At 40.4% G+C, this 20465-nt stretch overlaps 1 protein-coding gene across 1 annotated transcript in view; it reads left to right on the top strand.

Moving 5' to 3' along the window:
- Positions 1-20465, top strand: part of syn2b (synapsin IIb) — a 363486-nt gene that overhangs the window by 320741 nt on the left and 22280 nt on the right. The gene's annotated exons all lie outside the window — the stretch shown is intronic.

Raw genomic sequence — 20465 nt, forward strand, 5'->3', positions numbered from 1 at the left:
CCCACCTCCTTGACCTGTCCGTCTCCTCTCCACGTATCTTCTCCTTTTTCCATCTTCTATCCGCCTCCCTCTCTCTCCCCATTTATTTCAGAATCCCATTCCCATCCTTCATTTCTGAAGAAGAATCTTGACCTGAAACATCAGCCTTCCTGCTCCTCTGATGCTGCTTGGCCTGCTGTATTCATCCAGCTCTGCACCTTGTTATCCCAGAGAACAGTTTGTTTTGATTTGCCTCCCTCCTGTTAAAAGCTTGCAATGTCAAATTCCCTTAGCCCCTTCATGTGTGATATTCCAGGTTTCCTCAGCAGACAATTACTGCATTTCATCTGCAGTCAACCTTTGTCAATATATCCTTCTTTTATAAAACATGTTGTAATTAAAATAATAAAGTGAGGAGCTGGATGAACACAGCAGGCCAAGCAGCATCTTAGGTGCTTGTCCTGCTGTGTTCCTCCAGCTCCACACTTCTGTTATCTCGGATTCTCCAGCGTCTGCACTTCCCATTATCTCTGTTATAATTAAAAGTTCATTGTGTATACAAGTACTTCAAGATTCTCGCGTCAGAGTGAGTATTTGTGATACAGCTTGAGCAGTAACTGAAGGACTATCTAACTGTAGCCAAGAACACTTGGAACAGCAAATATCAGCCAGTATAGGTCATTGAAATAATGTACAGTGCCATAGTGGATCTGTGAGAGAAGATAGCAGCTTTGGAAGGACGTTAGATCCACCAAGATCATGAGGGCATCAACCATTTGGTTACAAAGCCTTTTCCAGTTATTGCTCATCAACTCTCCTTTGTAAGGAAGCATAGCTCCCACAATATGTAAGTGGGTAGGGGAGAGTTGGTTAGGGATTTCCAGGATTGTTTTGAAGAGCATTAAGAGCTGATTTTAGGTCAATAGATTCTAATGAACCTAAACAGTCACAATCATTTATCTTGATATAAGGTAAGGCAACGCTCATGACCAATGCTGTAGCTATTTTAATCAACTTGTTCACATATGCCATGGCAGATGGAACTTGAAGATAGATTATGTAGCTCAGAAGTAGGATCAGTACCACATATGCGTAAGACACCCTGATATCTATTCACGTATACTTATAGTAAATGAATAACTATGTTGTAATTGAGAGTTATCAGGTGACAGAAGAATGCAGATGTGCACTGAAAGGAGGGATTTCCCATGTTGGAACAGTGTAAAACCCAAGTGGAATATGCAGACAACCATAATTGTGCTGTTGAAGGGAATCTATAGACAAATGTTGGAAGTAATTAACCCACCCATCACTTTGACTGAGGAAGGGTGGTTAACAGTGAAAGCCTGACAAAAGTCCAGAAAATTCACCTGAAGGATGCAGACCACACAAGACAGTTATATTGATCAGCATGTGGTGCTTATTTGATGCTAGCATTACTACTTCAGCTAACATCCTTTATTAAACATGCATGTGTTCATCAGTAGGAGGGACCACCAATTCACCTACTCCACCATCCTCCTGGAGCGTTTAAAGTGATTATCAAGCACATAGAAATTAGTTGCTGATTTGTTACAGTTGGCTGTGCTGCAATTCTAGAAATGTCTGGTGGCTCCTGGCATTCATTAAGGTCCAGAGAATGGTGTCATATGCCAAAGGACTTTATCCTGGCTTTAATGGTTTTGCACAAACCTCTTTACATGAGTACAGTGGTATGAATTTCCCTTGGGAAACAGCATGACTGGGAGAATGAGCAGAGATGGCATTGTGCAGGAGAAGCTAGGTTTGATGGAGGGGAGAAGGGCTTTCAGTAGGAGGTCCTATTTTCCCTACATTAGATCCTATTTCCCAAACATTAGGAAGTGTATTTTCATTGAAATCAGATACTTGCTGCCGCCAGAACTGCAATCTCATGGCGGAGTGAGGATAGCCTTGTAAGTGAATGCGTGGTTTAGGGTGGCTATTCTCTGTTATACACCAGGCTGCAGCTTAAGATGTTTGCAATGCCAAAGGTCACTAGTATTCAAAACATCTGAATATATTTCATTCTCAGGTCTCAAATGGGAGTCAAATGGTGTACAACATTTCATGCAAGACATTATCCAATATCCTGGCAGCAGTCAAGCTACCTTCATTCTGCAGTTGACAACTGTGCCAATGCATTTGAGCCACTGTAACAAAGCAAAGGGTGATGAGGGCTTTTTTTTTGAGAGCATGGCTCACAGCTCTGGTCCACAACTCAGAGGGCAGCATGCTCACAACCAAAGCCATGCTGCTACAAGAAGTATCAGAGACCAGGTCATGGCTGTGCTGAAGCATTGCTTCCACTGCCAGGACCACACAAAATAAATATTGCAGCACCTGAAAGAGTGCATATTAAATTTGTAGTGGTGTGCTGCATGCCACACAATCTTGACATTATGAGGATGCAGCATTTGCCATCAGATTTACAGTAGCCAGCTCACAAACAGCAGGGCAATAAAAAGCAGGAACAATAAGTAGAAGAGGAAGGAAGGAGACATTCAATATACCCAGGTTGTCCACGAACGACTCATTCAATTGCAATATCAGTGAGTGAAGCTCTCATTTGCTATTCACCGAAAGTCCCCACACCTCGCCTTCCTTCTGTTACTGACCATCACAAACCCTTGGCCACAATCAAAAGTAAAAGCTAACACAGAATAAACATTCCAAGCCAAATCTAGCATTCAACTCTTGCATAAAGCAGACAAACATCAACTGAAATCATTGTTTGATGTACCTTTGCTTGTCAATATCAAGTCGGTGGCAACCAAGTGTGAGTGAGTAACAGTGCTTCTTCGTTATCACTGTTTTTTTGTATCACTTCTTGCTCTTCCAACATTTCCTGACCAGATCTCACTTACTGGGTGTCCGAAAGGAGAAAAGCACAAAGGTGGGATTTTACACCGTTGAGGGGAACGGAACGTGGCGGTGATGGAGTAAAAGTTGCATGCTTACACAATCAAGGGCTATTAAATCAGAATGGGTTGAAGCATGAAGTTTTTTTAGCCTTAAGGAGTTTTGTACTACAGTGCCTGCGTAAAATTGTACTCATTGCATATGGTGGATTAGCCCCACCTGTGTTCAGTTCACCATTATTCCTTGTGTCCATGGTGTGAAACTAAACAGTATGAATACCATTATATGCGTTATCTCAGCAATTGGCTGTTCAATCCACTGTCAAAGACATTGTAAAAATATACTAAAGGCACAAATACCTTGCTTGCATTGCCAAAGAGTTACTGGCTTCATTCCCCAAGAATTATACAAATAAATACTGGGTAATGTGAACCTACAGAAATAACACCATTTTTAAAAAATGACTAATGAGAGGAGAAATTTAGAGCAGACCTGAACTCTGAAATTTATAGCAGATCTACCTGCTATATTGTTTGAAATACAATATACACAAAAAAGAGAAAGTTTATAATTGACAGTTGAAGTTAGAAGGAAAATAAATTGTAATCATTATTGTCGAGCTTATTTTCAAATTTTACCATGACCTTTTAAGCAATAGACTTAAGTGTCAAAGGAACTAAAACCATGATGCCTGCAAAAGAAATTGAAATTGATTTTACATTGTGAAATTGCAAGACTGAAGAATTGCCATTCTTTTTAAAAGACTAAATAGCATATAATTCCACCTAACGAAATAGGAAGCAGCATTATCCAGTGCTGCCATAAGTTTATACGATTCCTTTTGCCACTAGTTTGAGAATGTAGTCATAGATCATAAAATGCGTGCTTTTGTAAATGTAATCTTTATCTTCCTCCAATTTAGCATATTGTTGATCCTAAAACTGAAGATGGGTATCAACTGAAATCATTCCCTGATCTTACATGAATATTATTATGATTAATACATTATTTCAATACATTTCTTTCATTTGAGAATTGCCAAAGAAAGCAAAAATAATGATTGATTCATTTATTTAATGTATGCCATTTGTTTTCTTCAGCTTTCTAAATCAATTTTTCTGAAGAATCATGATATGAATTCAGAGTTTTAGGAATTATAATTTGAATAAAGTCCACGTGCATTGGAATTCCCTGCTCGCCTGTATAATTGCAGTGGAATATTGTTGCATGACTGCATACCAGTGTAGGAAGCAGAGAATCAAGAGAGGCTAGAACAAGTTTAAACTAGCCCTGAACCATTTAACATTTAAAAAGGATGCTATAATTCCTTATACTGAGCCTTTGAAGTAAGAAAGACAAAGGAATGTCATAGGGTACAGTGTGTGCTCCAAAATTCTCTAACACATCACTGAAGGTCTTGATATAAGAGATTCTCAATCTATTGCTGAGCAGAAAACACTCGAGCCAAATTCTGAAAAGGCAATGAGAGCAGATAATAGGTCAATGACCTGGAGAAGTTCAATAATCTCACACATGGTCAAGATGAATGAATGCTTCTCTAAGTACCAAATTCCACCAATTGTATTACTAAACTCATACACTGCTCAATAAACCACACCTACTCCACCAATAATCTTCATCAATCATGACTCATAACACTCATAACTTCACCTCACCCTTATGTACTAAACTTGGCTGCTAGCCTTATAAATAGACTCTCAGAGCTTGTACACACTGCTCACTGTTCAGGCATGTCAGTCACATCAGATAAACACGTTGCACCACAGTCACTAATACTACACCTTCCTCTTTCTTGTGGGACCAATTAAAACACAGATGAAGGCAGCAGCAGCTCACTGGTGGCATATGCCTGTGACAATCTCCATGCACCCTCTCCACTGCAGTCATGTCCCTCCAATAGTGTGGCGACCAGAACTGCATGCAGTATTCCATCTTTGGCTGAATCAATGTTGTATAAAGTTGGAACAAGACTTCCTTACTTCAATAGTCTGCACCCCAGCTACTGAAGGAAAGCATCCTGTATGCTGCCTTCACCACCCTGTCCACATGTGGTGACACCTTTAGGGATATATGAACATGTGCACCAAAGCCTCTTTGTTCCTTAGTACCCCCTAAGAACCTACTGTTCATTGTGTATATCCTTCCCTTATTAGACCGCTCAGAATGCATCACCTCGCACTTATCAGATTAATTTCTATCTGCCATTGCTCTGCCCAATTTACCAGCTAATCAACGTCAGACTGTAGCCTGAGACCATCGTCCTCACTATCAACGACACCACTAATGTTTCTGTCATCTGCAAAATTAGTAATTATACCTTCTGCATTCACATATAAGATGCTAATGTACATAACAAACAGCAAGAGTTTCAGCACTGATGCCTCTGGTACACTATTGGTCGCAGGCTTCCAATTACAAAATAATCCCTCCAGCATCGCCTTTGACTCCTATTTGTAAACTAATTTTGGATCCAGTTTGTCAACTTGCCTTGGATCCCATAGGCTCTTACCTTCTGGACCTGTCTTCCATATGGGACTTGTCAAAGACCTTACCGAAATCTATGTAAATCACATCAAATGCACTTACTGAATCAATATAATCAGTCAGCTTGTCAATAAACTTGATTAAATTTGCCAGATAAAATTTCCCTCCAACGAACCCATGCTGACCATCCTTGATCAGTCCCTGCCTTCACAAATGTTGATTAATCCTGTCCCTCAGAATCTTTTCCAATAAATTCCCTACCAATAATGTCAGCCTAGTTGGCCTATTCCTGCTGCCCTGCTTCAAACACAGAACCACATTAGCTATTCCAATCACTTGGTACTTCTTAAGTAGTAAAAATCCCTGTCAAGGTCCCAACAATCTCCTCCTTTGTCTTCTATAGCAGCAGGGGATATATCTCATCAGGCCCTGGGGATTTATGCACCTTACTTCCAGCTAAAATGTTGAATATCTCTGCCTTATTAATCTTAACATGCTCTAGAACCTCATCATCCCAACAGAAATCCCCAACTGCAATGTCTTTTGTCTCTGTGAGTATGTCACCCATGTCCTCTGGCTCCATACACAGGCTGTCTCTAGTAGGTCCCATTCTTTCCCTGGTAATCCTTTTAATAAATTTATAGAATGCCCTTGGAGCTTTCCTTGATCCTGTCTGCCAAAGATATCACACCATCCTTCTTTCCTTTCTGATTTCTTTTTATCAAGCAAACCTCTACACACTCTATACTTTTAAAGGGCTTCCCCTGTTTTTAAAACAGTGTACCTGACTTATGCTTCCTTTTTCCTTACCAAACTCTCGGTATCCTTTGATGTCCAGGGTTCCCTGGACTTGCTGCCCTTACCCTTCACTCTTAGAGAAACACGCTGGCTCTGAACTTGCATTGTATTACCTTTAAAAGACTCTCACTTTCCAAATGTAGACTTAGTAGCTGTTCCCAATCTGTGTTGATGGATCCTAAAAATGAAACATCCTTCCTTAAGAGCTCTCTTAATGTTGCTGTTTTGAAAAAAAAATTTGATTGTGAAATGTGCATAAAAAAACCAGGTTATCTCTGCAGGCTTTCTTTGTCTCGGAGGGTAGGCATATGTTATGCATTTTTGCCTTCACATTGTCCTGGATAAATTGCAAACATGGAACGAAATAAATTGTTTTGATCTCCATTCACCTGGCACTTCTTGGAGTCGAAGTCACGTCCTTTAAGATGCGCAATCATCATCTGTGACTGCAGATATCAGCCATGCTGTCCTTTGGTTTTGCCCGTCACCTCAATATCACAAGAAAAACACACACACCCAGGAATATTTTCTGCAATTCTGTCCAATGTGCTGCTGGAAAAGGTCCGGACTGATGGATAAATCAAAAGGTAGTTTTTGGAAGTGGTATTTTCCAAATGATGATCTAAAGGTAGTGTAAATGCTTGAGATTCAGTTGCTGAGAGAACTGACCAATATCTGTGCTTGATGTCTAGCTGTAAGTTTAGGGCTCAATTGCTCTAAAGGTGTAGCTTTGTTTCACCTTCTCTTTCAAAAATAATTTCAACATGTAGGGGCCAATCATACTCAGAATTTTTCTTCAGTGTACACACAATAGAAATGCACTAGTCTGTGCAATGATGTACGCAACAGATAATGCCGTTATTTCCCATATTATTTGCTATGTTCTTAACCTTCTCTTGTAAAGTGTATACTATCCTTCCTGGGAGGGCCAATAGAGTTACTCCTTCTCTGAAGTACGATACAATATCATCTTTAAAGTCTCCAAATGTATCAAATCCAGCAGTGTATTTTTGTTTTTAACTCCTGGATCAGCTCAATGCAAGTATTCTTATCTTCTGTTCTGCATTCAGTATTTTGCTGATTTTGTGAATCCTGTCAATGTTGAGTTCTGTACAGAAAAGCTATTGCTTGTCCATTTGTGTGAACCAGGTACATTAATAGTGGTTTCCACATAGAATTACCATGGCTGCATTTCATTATCAAAATGTCAAAGCGAGGCATGGTTGATACATTGTATGCAGTCCATTTTGTGGTTGCATGTTGTATCATTGACTTCCACTGATCATGCCTTTCAGAATTCTGATTGATAGGATACTAGCTACAGTGTCAAACTTGCCTTTGAGATAGTATTCATTAATTTTCTTCAGGCTTTAGAGTAACAGAAGCTTCTGTTTCACTTCATCTGCACAATATGTCACATTCATAATGTGAGAAGCATGTTTGCCTTTGAGTTGAAGGTTTTTCCATTCTGAATCTTCACCTTGGTCTGTATTGTTGCAAACTTCATGTATATGCACTATTGCAGGTTTCTGGCATATTTCCTCTGCTGTGTATGCTGTTTTAATTTCCATGTTAAAATTCTGTGATTGTTTCCCTGGTTTCTAGTTCATGCTTAAACCTAACAGCTACCCTTCTGCTAGCCCATTCTTTCTCTCTGCTTTCTGTATTCTGAATCTTTAATTGAATTTCCCTTCCATATTTTGTGTGTTTGTACACACATTCTTCTGCTGTCTCACCATCTGAGATCAAGTCATCTCCAGCCTGGCTAGTACTTTTGTGCTGTGACAGTTTCATCCCTCTCCAATTTGGACACTTTGAGGGAGCTGATGAATTAGCCACTAAGGGGCCAGAGAGGTTGGGATGGTTCATGTGTAGCTTCACACGTGACTGGGATCGTCCTGAACATCCAACACCATTTGACAGTGAAAATAGTCTGCCCGTAACAATCATATGTTTGCCACACAGACACTGAGCTACATTCTCTCCCCAAACATTAATGCAGACACAAAGATGCAATAAGAAGTTGCTCAGCATCACTCAGTCTAGAATATTCCATTATCGCTTTGTAGATGTGTCAAGTTAATTGAGCACTTAGCTGACATCTGGAGCTAACATTGACCATCCATTATCTTGGGCCTACTGCTTCAGGTCTGACTCCAGCAGCATGGAGAGGAAGCTGTTGGCTCATGAATACAGCCCTGCCTGAGATGACCCAATGGGTACAGGAATTGTAGCAACAAACTGGCTCATCTCAGAATCCTTCTCCTATGGATCTGATGAGGCAGGCATAGGATTCGTTGTCTCATTAATCACTGACTCGAATCTGCAGTCCTTCTGGAGACTGGACAGAGAGGTGGGGGCAGGAGCATCAAAAGATTGTGTAATCTTTAATGAATGTATATAATTTAAACTGAAATCCCAATATTAATTGTTCATTTTGAGTCTTTAACGAACAAGGGAACAGGTGACTGTTGAATGCAGTAACACAGCAAGCTTTGCTCAGGTCATAAATAATAACTACTAAAATTAAATCTATCATAAAAGGAACAATAACAAGAGGATATAGATTTGAAGTGTGTGCAAACAAAGGTGACATGAGAAAAAAAACCATTTTCACTCAGTGAGTAGTCAGTGTATGAAATGCACTATCTGCATCATGATGAGGCATTGGATGGTTATTTAGGTAGAAATCATGTACAAGCAAAAAACAGGAGATTGGAACTGGGTAATGAAGCTTATCTGAAGAGCACAATGAGCTGAATGGCCTACAGCTGAACTGTAATAATTCTGTGATTCTGTGTTACAAGCAGCGCTGCGTTTGTAGATCATTACGACTCTTGCTTTCTGGTTGGGCTTAGGGCACAGGCCAACATTTGGTTTCTCTGTCTCTTTCCACTGTCTTGAGAACCATCCATTCCCAAGTGGAAACAAGAGAACTTCAAGCTTTCTCATGTATGCCTTGATCATTGAAAACTGCTGCTTATTAACTCACTCCAATTGGTAATCCACAGCGTGATAAATTATATCATTACATTTTGATTAGCTTAGGCCGGTGGAGGCTTAATTGGCTTAAGGGACACATGATCAATCTTTAAGTGGCTCTTGAGTGTGAAGGGCATTGACTGATGTTACCTCCACTATTTCCTGACTGGTTCATATTTTCATATCAGTCCATTCAGGGGTGTTATGATACACGTCTGGAAGAGAGTGGGAATTAAACCCAGATCTCCTGGCTGAAGGGTGGATATGCTACTACTGTACCATAACAGCCTTGCTGACTGGTTCATTAAGTTGTTAATGATCCTTGGGTTCATCCTCTTCATTTTTTTTTGTTATTGTCTCTTTATTAAGATGACAGAATGGCTTGAAATGCTCTTTACCTGTTTACTAAAAGAAGAAGGCAAGTATTTGCAGACAGGACTCAAAGATTTCAATATCCTTAAACTCAAGTCTCAACATTGCTTAATTGATGAAGTTCCCATTACTGGGTTTAACACAGTTTTTATCACCCTGAGAGGCATTTGTTCCAACTGGTTTTGTTTGTTTGCTGTGTTTGAATACTTGCAAACAATCTGTTACCCTTTGCGCCCATTTAAGCAAAATGGGACTAGTTCAGTTTAGGAAACCTAGTTGCTTTGGACAAGTTGGACGGAGTGCTGTAAGACTCTATGAGTCTAAGTCTTTGGCCACAGAAATAGGATGATGCAAATTTTTGCAAGGCACCCAGGTATCTAGTGCAACATGGTTATCCCACAACACTCAATCATGGCCACAATAAGAGACCCCTTCATCAAAATAACAAAGGTTTTTGGGAGACAGGATATTTCTGTACCCAAATCTTTTCACAGCCTCTTCCAGCTTGAACACCACAGGCAAAATCTAGATGCCTATAAAGAGTCTTGTCTGACTGGTTGGAGTTTTCAAGTACTGAGCAAGTCTGAGAATAACCCTGAGACATTTCCGTCAAAAAGACTGTATAATCATAACCTCACCAGATGAGGAAAACCGCGGGGAAAGCAAAAATGCAGGGTTCGAGGTTTTAAGCGTCAGGGAGAGGCTGTAAACTTGGAGGCTGAATAAGCTGGGTCTTTTATTCCCAGCAGCATCAGAGGCCGAGGGATGACTTTATTGAGTTTTATAAAATCATGAGGGACATGGAGATGGTGAATAGCCAAGGTCTTTTTCCCAGGCTATGGGAGTCCAAAACCAGAGGACATAGGCTTAGGGTGAAAGGGGAAAGAATGAAAAGGGACCCGAGGAGTAATTTTTTCCACACAGAGGGTGGTTCATGCCTGGGTTGAGTTGCCAGAGGAAGTGATGGAGGCGTCTAGATGGGTACATGAATAAGAAGGGTTTAGACAAATATGGACAAATGCTGACAAATGGAACTAGATCAATTTAGGATATCCGATTGGCATGGACAAGCTTGACCGAAGGGTCTGTTTTGATGCTATATATTTCCATGATTCCTCAAACCCTGCCATGAGAGCATACTGACCCTGACTCGCCATGTAGAACCCCTAGACTGATATAGGAGGCGGCTCTTGACTTGACATCTTGACTCAAGTCGATACAGTGTGGAGCTGGAGGAATACAGCAGATCAGGTAGCATCAGAGGAACAGGAAAGTTGACGTTTCTGTCAGAACCCTTTATCAGGACTGATCATTCTGACTAAAGGATGTCTTCCTTAACTTGACTGGACTACTGCCCTTACACTCTGCAACATGACCTTTTGGTTTAAGCACATACAATGTGTTTGCCATGTAAGTTACTGGTATAAAGTGCAGATACAAGATTCTCACAGCAAGTTGCTGTATGGCAATAAGTCCACCTCCTTGGTTGATCATTGCTTATAACCATGACAAGCAGCCTGGCTTTGTGTTTGCTCTATAGGGCAAAACAAGGCAGAGGTATTGTATGTCCAATAGATCTAGCTGAGGGCACAAAGCACAGAAAACAAGGCAAGGTAAGGCAATGATAGGGATGCTGTGAGCCTACAGGTAGACTCAAAGTAAGTGTACACCAAGCGAGCAAATAAAAAGCCCCAAATAGCATGCCAGTCCAATTTGTGAGCAGGTGCCTGTCCCTGCACTGAAGGTATCCTAACAGCAGCATTGCAATAGGAGGTGCTGTTGTGCTCCAAAGTACAGCATTAAATATAAAACTAGCCTGTAAATGAATTGGAAGTGTGGGTGGAGAGAGGCAGGTAGCTGGTGGTTGCCAGTGTCCATGATTGTGGGTTACGTGTGGTCAGTGCTCACGGACAATGACCTGAGATGTTAGTGCCGGGTGTCCGTGGTGAAAGCCTGGAGGACTAAGGAACAAATTAAACTCACCAGTTACCCAGTCTGACTTTTGTTTTGGGAATTCTTTGTGTCTAATTTCTATGTGGCTGATGGTAGAAGAAGAGAGTAAGAATTAATAATGCAAAATAAGGTAATAGTGAGAGTGATAATAACAGATCATCTCCATGAATAGGCCTCTCACTGCTCACTAGTGAGAATTTTGACTCAGCATCCAGTTCTTAGTTTAAAAATGCAAATTGTCAGTTATGACATCAAGAAAGGCCACGCTTGACATCTTGTAATTCTCCCAAATTTCTCACCATTACCCATCATTTAGATCCTACAAAGACTTCACTGTCAGTGATAATACACACCTTAAAACTTAGTGAAAAATGACAAACAACATTGGAATTCAAAGTTTATGTATCAAGCAGTATTACATCAGTTTCCATAAAATTTTATACTCCTTACATGTTTGCTGCTTGCATCTCAATTTTTGAAATCACTGGAATAAAATCTAGTACTGAAGTTAATTGCAGGCAAAATGGAGTACTGCAGTCTTTCCCTAAACTGATAGTTCTTTGATCATCTGAAAAGAGTGATTTTGTACATGGAAAATGATTTGATATTTTTATAGCATGTTTTCAAAAATGCTGAAGGGTTCTCATGGAAACAACAGTAAGTTGTGGGTTGCGTCAACCATGTTGAGTGACTCCATTGTTTGTGATATGATATAATCCTGGTTTCAAAAAATTAAAAGAAAATTGGAGAGATCTTGGTGGCCTTGTTGAAGTCATCATCCCCTTTTGTGAACGTTTATGTATGGTGTTTGTGTATATGGTCACAAAATTTCAAATTATTGCTATGGGTGATTATTGTTGTTAGTTCACCAAAATGGTATTATGTAGAAAAGCAAATATCAGGACACTGAAATTGAACAGCTTCTAGGTAGAGTAGGAGGACTAAATGTCATCAATTTCTCCACAAGAGCAAAGGCAACATCTAGGACATGCAAGCATTTCAAATGCCTATTTCATTATTGCTCGCAAACTGTAATTACATTACCATAATTCAGCAATTTACTAATCACATTTCCACACGAGAAATTGTTTGTATGATTTTCCTAACTCAGTATTAATCGTGTACAAATTCACAGGAGGAGTTAACTTCTGATGTAAATTAGGTTAGCTTAGATTTTTACATTTGCTGCCTGCAACAAAGCATCCTCCAGATGAGTAGGGAAGAACACATACCCATCACAGTCTTATCACCCTTCCCAGCTAATTAAACTTCTTGTGCTCAGAATAGATTAAAATGCATGCTACTACCTTTGCAATGTATATCACTACAGATTTTGGAATGCAGTTTCAACTAAAGAGCTTAATGCGTTATTTTATGAAGTTGATTTTCATGTCTGGAATAGTTTGGTTGGTAGGTATCTATTCCACCCAGGCAATACAGTCAGCTACGGATCTGTGCCACTGCTATGGCCAGGCTGAATTTGAAAGGACTTGGAAAGCGTACCGGCTTACTTACACTTCCTGTAGAAAATACACGCATTGAGAGGGCAAGAAGTCAGATTTCACAGCCACCTTGAAAGACAGCCTACAGTTCCTTAAGGATAATTGTACATTTACATGGAGGATTATGAAAAGCCATTTTTGAAAACAACATGCGAGGTGTTGTGGTTGTAATGTGGTCAGTTAGGTGGACGACATAGGATATTAGTTCTGCGATTGTGGCTATTAATCTGGTCCAATCAGGGATCCCTGGCTGACAGATAAGAACAGAAGTGTCAGACATCCTGTTCACTCTGAGAGCTGGCTTTGAGGGAGCTGGATCAATATCAAGGATGCTCCAGATGTAAATGAAGGGTGACTTGGTGATGGAATACCGGCCTCTGTAGAGTTATTTCACAAAGCCTTCAAATTTTCTTTTTGGTAGTGGTTTTCAAATGCAGGTTAGCAGCATAAGAGAGGCCCTTTCTCCCATCCGTGAGCAATGCATGCTGATTCAAAGATCATCTATAGTAATATACAAAACCAAGTCAGTGCCAACAACTTTGTTTCCATCACCGACTGAAGTGCAGGAGAAAAATATATAATCACCATGACTGTGTTATACAGAGCCTTGGTGACACCACTTCTGGAGTATTTTGTGCAGTTTTGGATTTATGTACAAAAAGATCTCCTTCCTATAGATGGAGGGCAACTAAAGGTTCACTGAATTAATTCCTAGGATGGAGGAGTTGTCCCATGAGGAAAGATGAATAAACTGGGACCTTATTCTTTGGAGTTTAATGGATGAGAAGTAATCTCATTCAAGCATACAAAATTCTGTCAGAGCTTGCCAAGGAGATGCAGTGTGGATTTTCTCCTGTATTTTTCCATAAAGTTTGAGGGGTTTTTGGGGGCACCAGGGAGTGGGAAAAGCAGTCTACAATCAGGGAGCTCAGTTTAGGGATAAGAGACAGACCATTTTGGATTGAGATGAGGGTGAAATTCTATATTCATAAGATAGTGAATCTTTGGAATTCCCTGCCTAAAGGCCTATGCAAGCTCGGTTGTTGAGAACATTCAAGAAATTGCTACTTTTTAAAAAGATAAAGGGAGGCAATGCAGGTAAATGGTCAATCTCTTAACATCTGTTACTGCCCTCACCCTGAGTTCATCTTCTTGGATGAACTTGTAGTTACATTGCTTCATCATGCACACAATGCTAATCTGCCTCAAACATGTTGAGAACCCTTCACCAGAGCACATTCACCTTTAAGGAGGTTCACCTTTATGTTCTCCATGTGCCGTGCACATAAAATGTAATTACTCTGCTATGAGTTTGCAAACAGCAAAGACAGAAATCACTTGCTTTAGTGTAATTTCTACTTCATAACTTTGAATCTGTTTTAATGTTTTAAACTAATCCACGGAGTTAATCAATCCTTGATAAGTAATCAATTATCAGAACCATTAATAACTACATGAAATGGTGGCAAGCAATGAAAACATTGTGCTAATGAGGCCCATGGTGCTTGAACAGTCAAAACATAAGTTAATCTATGGATAAAGTACGTGGCAGACAATCCTAAATCATACCAAAGCATTTGAGACATGCCTTATTGTGTTTATTTATTACAGTGACAGCATACTGGCAAGTAGACATCTCCCTATTGAGAGGCTAGTTAAATGCAATTGAGAAAGCAGAAGTAGTCTAGATATGATCCAGATCAATCACAAGCAAAGGAAGATGTATTTTGTCAGAATGTCCACAGAATTCCATACTTTAAACTGGAACACATAACAGAATTTATAATCTTTAAATAACAGTTAGAGGTATGGTTTCTAGATTCATATATGTCTTATTATGAATCGGTTGAAGGCAGTAGATACTGCAAAGGCTGTAGGCGCTGACACAATTCCAACAATAGTACAAACACTTCTGCTTCAGAAATTGCCACTCCCCTAGTCAAGGTCTTCTGGTACACTTACACAACTGGCGTCTACCTGACAATGTGGAAAATTACCTAGGTATGTCCTGTACAGAAAATGTGAGATAAATCCAACTCGGCCAATTACGTCCCCTGCAGTCTACTCTCAATTGTGAGTCAAGTGATAGAACGTGTCATTAATAGTGCTATCAAGCAGCACCTGCTCAGCAATAATCTGCTCAGTGATGTTCAGTTTGGGTTCTGCCAGGTCCACCCAGCTCCTGACCTCATTCCAGCCTTGGTTCAAACATGGACGAAAGAGATGAGGTGAGAATGACAGCCCTTGACATCAATGCCCAATTCACATTTGTATCATATGCAAAACGAAAAAGTATTTAAGATTTGATTTGGATTTGAAAATAGGAGGTATGGTTAATAAATTTGCAGGTAACACTAAAACTGAAGGTGTAGTGGACAGCGAAGAAGGCTATCTCAGAGTACAATGGAATCTTGATCAGATAGGCCAATGGCCTAAGGAGTGGCAGATGGAGTTTAAAGTTGATAAATGTGAGGTGTTGCATTTTGGAAAGGCAAATCAGGGCAGGTCTTATATACTTAATGGTAAGGTCGTGTTGCTGAACAAAGAGACCTTCGAGTGCAGGTTCATAGTTCCTTGAAAGTGCAATCACAGGTAGATACGATAGTGAAGAAGGCATTTGGTATTTTTGCCTTTATTGGTCAGTGCATTGAGTAGAAGAGTTGGGACGTCGTGTTACAGCTGTAAAGCACATTGGTTCGGCCACTTTTGGAGTATTGGTGCAATTCTGGTCTCCCTCCTATACGAAGGATGTTGTGAAACTAGAAAGGGTTCAGAAAAATTGATGAGGATGTTGCCATGGTTGGACGTTTTGAACCATAGAGAGAGGCAGAGTAGGCTGGGATTATTTTCCTTGAAGCATCGGAGGCTAAGGGGTGACCTTATAGAGGTTTATAAAATCATGAGGAGCATGGATAGGATAAAACAGGCGAGGTTTTTTTCCCTGGGGTGGAGGGAGTCCAAAACCAGAGGGCATAAATTTAAATTGAGAGGGCAAGATATAAAACGGACCTAAGGAGCAAATTTTTCACACAGAGGATGGTGTGTATATGGAATGAGCTGCCAGAGGAAGTGGTGGAGGCTGGTGCAATTACAGCATCTAACAGACATCTGGATGAGTACATGAATAGGAAGGGTTTCAAGGGATATGGGCAAAATGCGTTGCCAAATAGGACTAGGTTTATGTAGGATATCTGGATGGCATAGACAAATTGAACTGAAGGATCGTTTTCTGTGCTGTATAGCTCTATGACTTCGCTTGGCAACTGGGAACAAAGGCCTACACTAACTTAATACATCAGAATTAATAGACAAAGTACTACAAGCTCCCCAGTACATACAAAACATATTAGAAGTCCAATTCAGAATGATTATATCCACCCCTATGGAAGCTTTGCAGAAAGATACACAGATGGGCTGAAGTATTATAGGGTTGAAGTGTTACTGAAGGATGGGCTTAACTATGAAACAATCCTCACAGCTTAGAAAACAAAGTGTGAAGCTGGATGAACACAGCAGGCGAAGCAGCATCTAAGGAACACAAAAACTGACATTTCGGGCCTAGAACCTTCATCAGAAAGGGTCTAGGCCCAAAACGCCAGCTTTTGTGCTCCTAAGATGCTGCTTGGCCTGCTGTGTTCATCTAGCCCCACACTTTGTTATCTTGGATTCTCCAGCATCTGCACTTCCCATTATCTCTCTCACCGCTTAGAAGAAGGGTCTCGACCCGAAACATCAACCTTTCCTGCTCTTCTGATGCTGCTTGGCCTGCTGTGTTCATCCAGCTTCACACCGTGTTATTCTCAGATTCTGCAGCAGCTGCAGTTCCTACTGTGTCTCACAGCTTAGAAGTTCAGTTGTGATGCTGGATACAATCAATACAACACCCAGTCATAGCAAGTCTGTAAAAGGTGCCTGGCCTTTTGTATGCACCAGTTAAATGCCGCACTTTCAATCAATTTTGCTGGGCTGGTGGCATAAAGGTGAGTGGTACAGGTAGTGCATTAGAACAAAGGGAAATGCAGCTAGAAAAATCCGTTTACCAACCCAAATGTACCATACACAAGGAATACCTTTAACTTACAACAAAGACCATTTGGCATCCCAGCAGAGGCGTATACATCATGTGATCAACAAACAGAATCTGACAGTGTATATGATGAAACAAAGAGTGGTGAACATGTTTCACACAGTCAATCTCATAAAAATATCGTCATCAATATCATACAAAGTGGGTAAAACATTCAGATTATCTTTCTTCAGAGCACTGGTGACTGTTTATTATGAGGGCTAAGATCAGTACAGGGTCAAGTGTCAAAGTACTTCCCCTGACAATTCTAAACATCATATACTCACAAACATGCAAAAGCCATGATGAAAGCTACGAATGTAAAATGTTCAGCATACTATACTTCACCAATTCCATGTGCAGGATCAGTGTTGAAGTGTAAATACAATCGGTCCTTCTGGATGTCGCAGATATTTAACATTGTGAACACTACCATACCAGAAAATGCAAATATACCAGTATGCTGTGACATCTCGCTAGTCACAATCTATGGAACCAGTCAAATATTGGAGTATAGCAGAAACTGTAGCAGAATATTCAAAAGAAATAGCCCTTAAAATGCCTGGAAACTTAACAATGCTGGGTGAGAATGACGTAATATATTTGACCAGCTGAAGGATTCAAAGAATCCATGGTTTAAAACCAGAAGCTTCAAAATGAGCTGCAAGCTCTTAAGGAACAAATGGTAGTTGCCAAGAAGTTTTAAACCACTTGAAATAGTTGATGAATGAAATCAGTTAGTGGCTTGACAATACAAGCAGGAATGATGAGCAATATCGCCAATGTCAACAAAACTCAATAGCACTTCCAGACAAAGTCATCATCACAAGATCTGGATATTTCCACAAATTACCTTCAGGAATTACCCAGATGCCCATAAGTTCACTTGTTCTTGTAAATAGTTAACCATCTTTTTGGAAAGGAGAGAAATGTTTTTTGTTTAGTTTGCCTTGAAGAGAGTTCAACTTTAAGGACTCTATGTGCTTTACGCAAACAATGATATAAGTCTGCCTGCTAGATAGTCTGCTATGATTTTGGAAGCTATATACACAGAAACCAGTTGCTTTGCTGTAACATCTACTTATGAGTTTTACTACATTTTAATAAACTAACACATCATTAATTAACCCCTGATGAATAATTGATTATTAGATAATTTCATAAACATGACAGAAGTTAGGCGCAGAAAAGACAAAAACAAAAAGAGGACCTGTTTCAATCCATAGCCCAATGCTATGGCTGCTAGTATAATTGACAGAGAGAGAGAGCATGGACCATTGAAGATAGGTCGGTCTGATGCCACTTACTGTAGTTGGTTGGGTATCTTACCTTTTCTATTGCTTCTCAACTTCTGTCGCTCACACACTCATGTGCCCTCGCAAAACTGTATTTAATGGGAATCTGGAGAAAACTCTACATTCATTGGAGTCATAACTGGCACAATGGAAGATGGTTGTGTTTGGTGAAGGTTAATCATCTCAGCTCCACAACATCGCAACGGGAGTTCCCCAGAGGAGAATCCTTAGACCAACCATCTTCAACTACTTCATCTGTTACATCAATGATACTCATACTATATAAGTGCTAGACAATGAACTTCTTCAACAAAAGAGAATCTACCCATCACCCCTTGACATTCAATGGCATTGCAACCACTCCTATCAACTACTTGGAAGTTTGCACTGACCAGAAGCACCAGCCATATAAATACTGTGGTTATAAAAGCAGGTGAGAGACCAGGAACTCCAAGGTGAGTAACTCACCCCCTGCCTCTTTGAAGAGTGTTTACCATCTACGAGGCACAAGCCAAGAGTGCAATAGAATACTGTCCACTTTCCTGGATGATGTCGCTCCAACAAAACTCAAGAAGCGCAACACCCTCCAAGATGAAAAGCAACCCATTTGATTGGTAACCCATCCATGATCTTCAATATGCTCCCCTTCTGCACCAAGTACAGCAGCTGCAGTATGCACCATCTATGACATGCAGTACAGCAACTCACAAGCCTCATTTAACAGTGCCATCCAAACTATGACCTTTATCCCAAGGAAGGAACAATTGCAGCAGGTTCCTGGGGGAAACACCATTAAGTTCCCCACCATGCTGCACACAATCCTAACTTGAAACAACATAATTATTTATTCCCTGTTTCTGTATTAAAATGCTCCCTAACAGCAATATGGGTATCCCTATGCACCCATGGACTGCAGCGATACAAGAAGGCAACTCACCACCGTCTTCTCAAGGGCAACTATTGATGAATAATAAATGCTGGCTCAGCTAAACATACACACATCCCATGAACAAATTTGTTTAAAAATTAATTATTGTATATTGGGGGGGTGATGGCCGAGCGGTATTATAGCTAGACTGTTAATTGACAATGTTCTGGGGACTTCGGTTTGAATCCCGCCATAGCAGATGCTGGAATTTGAGTTCAATAAATATCTGGAATTAAGAATATAATGATGACCATGAATCCATTGTTGATTGCCAGGAAAAACCCATCTGGTTCTCTAATGTCCTATAGGGAAGGAAACTGCCATCCTTACCTGGTCTGGCCTACATCTGACTCCAGAACAACAGCAAAGTGGTTGACTCTAAACTGCCCTCTGGGAAATTAGGGATGGGTAATAAATGCTGCCTGGCCAGCGATGCCCACATTCTATGATTGAATAAAGGAAAAAAAAATTAAAGGCACAGCTAACTTAAAATCCTTGAGGCTGAAAGACAATTTTTATTGAATATTTTAAGGCTTGTTAATGAAAGAATTCCAGGAGCAGCATGACTTTTTATTGGCTTACCACTTGAAATTGAGGCTCCTCCACTGTGCCCACCTCCCTTAATAGTCTATCAGTCAAGTCCACTAACAAAGGGACCCATCTCCACTGCAGTTGCAGGATAGAATCAGGTTTAAAATGCTCTCCCCACATTAGAACTGAGAAGTATGGTAGCATTTTGAGCAGCTCTCTGCAGCCATATCCCTTGCCAGTGAAAATTGCCTAAAAATGGGAACTGGGTAATCATGGTGTGGTGTCTACCCTACATTTTTTAAAGGGCTCCCGCTTCATCTCATCTCAGTGAACATCTGGGTCTTCATTTCTACATTAAGGAATGCTGTTGTAGTACTGGGAATGGCACCACCAAATGATTCTATGGATGGTATTTTGTAGAGGTGACAGGAGTTTCAGCCAAAGGCTGGAAAGTGGGGTGACACCTGCACCACCTCTTTTCAAGATGGCCAACTGCATTTTTGTGCGACTCAGGCATTTAGCAGGCCATTTGCAAGCTTCCCCTGGGATCAAGGACCTCCTAGGTGGAAGTCCAGCCAATCAGAGACTAGAGCTCTTCAGCACTCAGTAATACCACTGGAGAGTCAGTGACTGTTGCCGCTACTACATACGCCCAGGTTCCAAGATAAGGGAAA

Source organism: Stegostoma tigrinum, chromosome 11 (genome assembly GCF_030684315.1).
Source record: "Stegostoma tigrinum isolate sSteTig4 chromosome 11, sSteTig4.hap1, whole genome shotgun sequence".
NCBI lineage: Eukaryota > Metazoa > Chordata > Chondrichthyes > Orectolobiformes > Stegostomatidae > Stegostoma > Stegostoma tigrinum.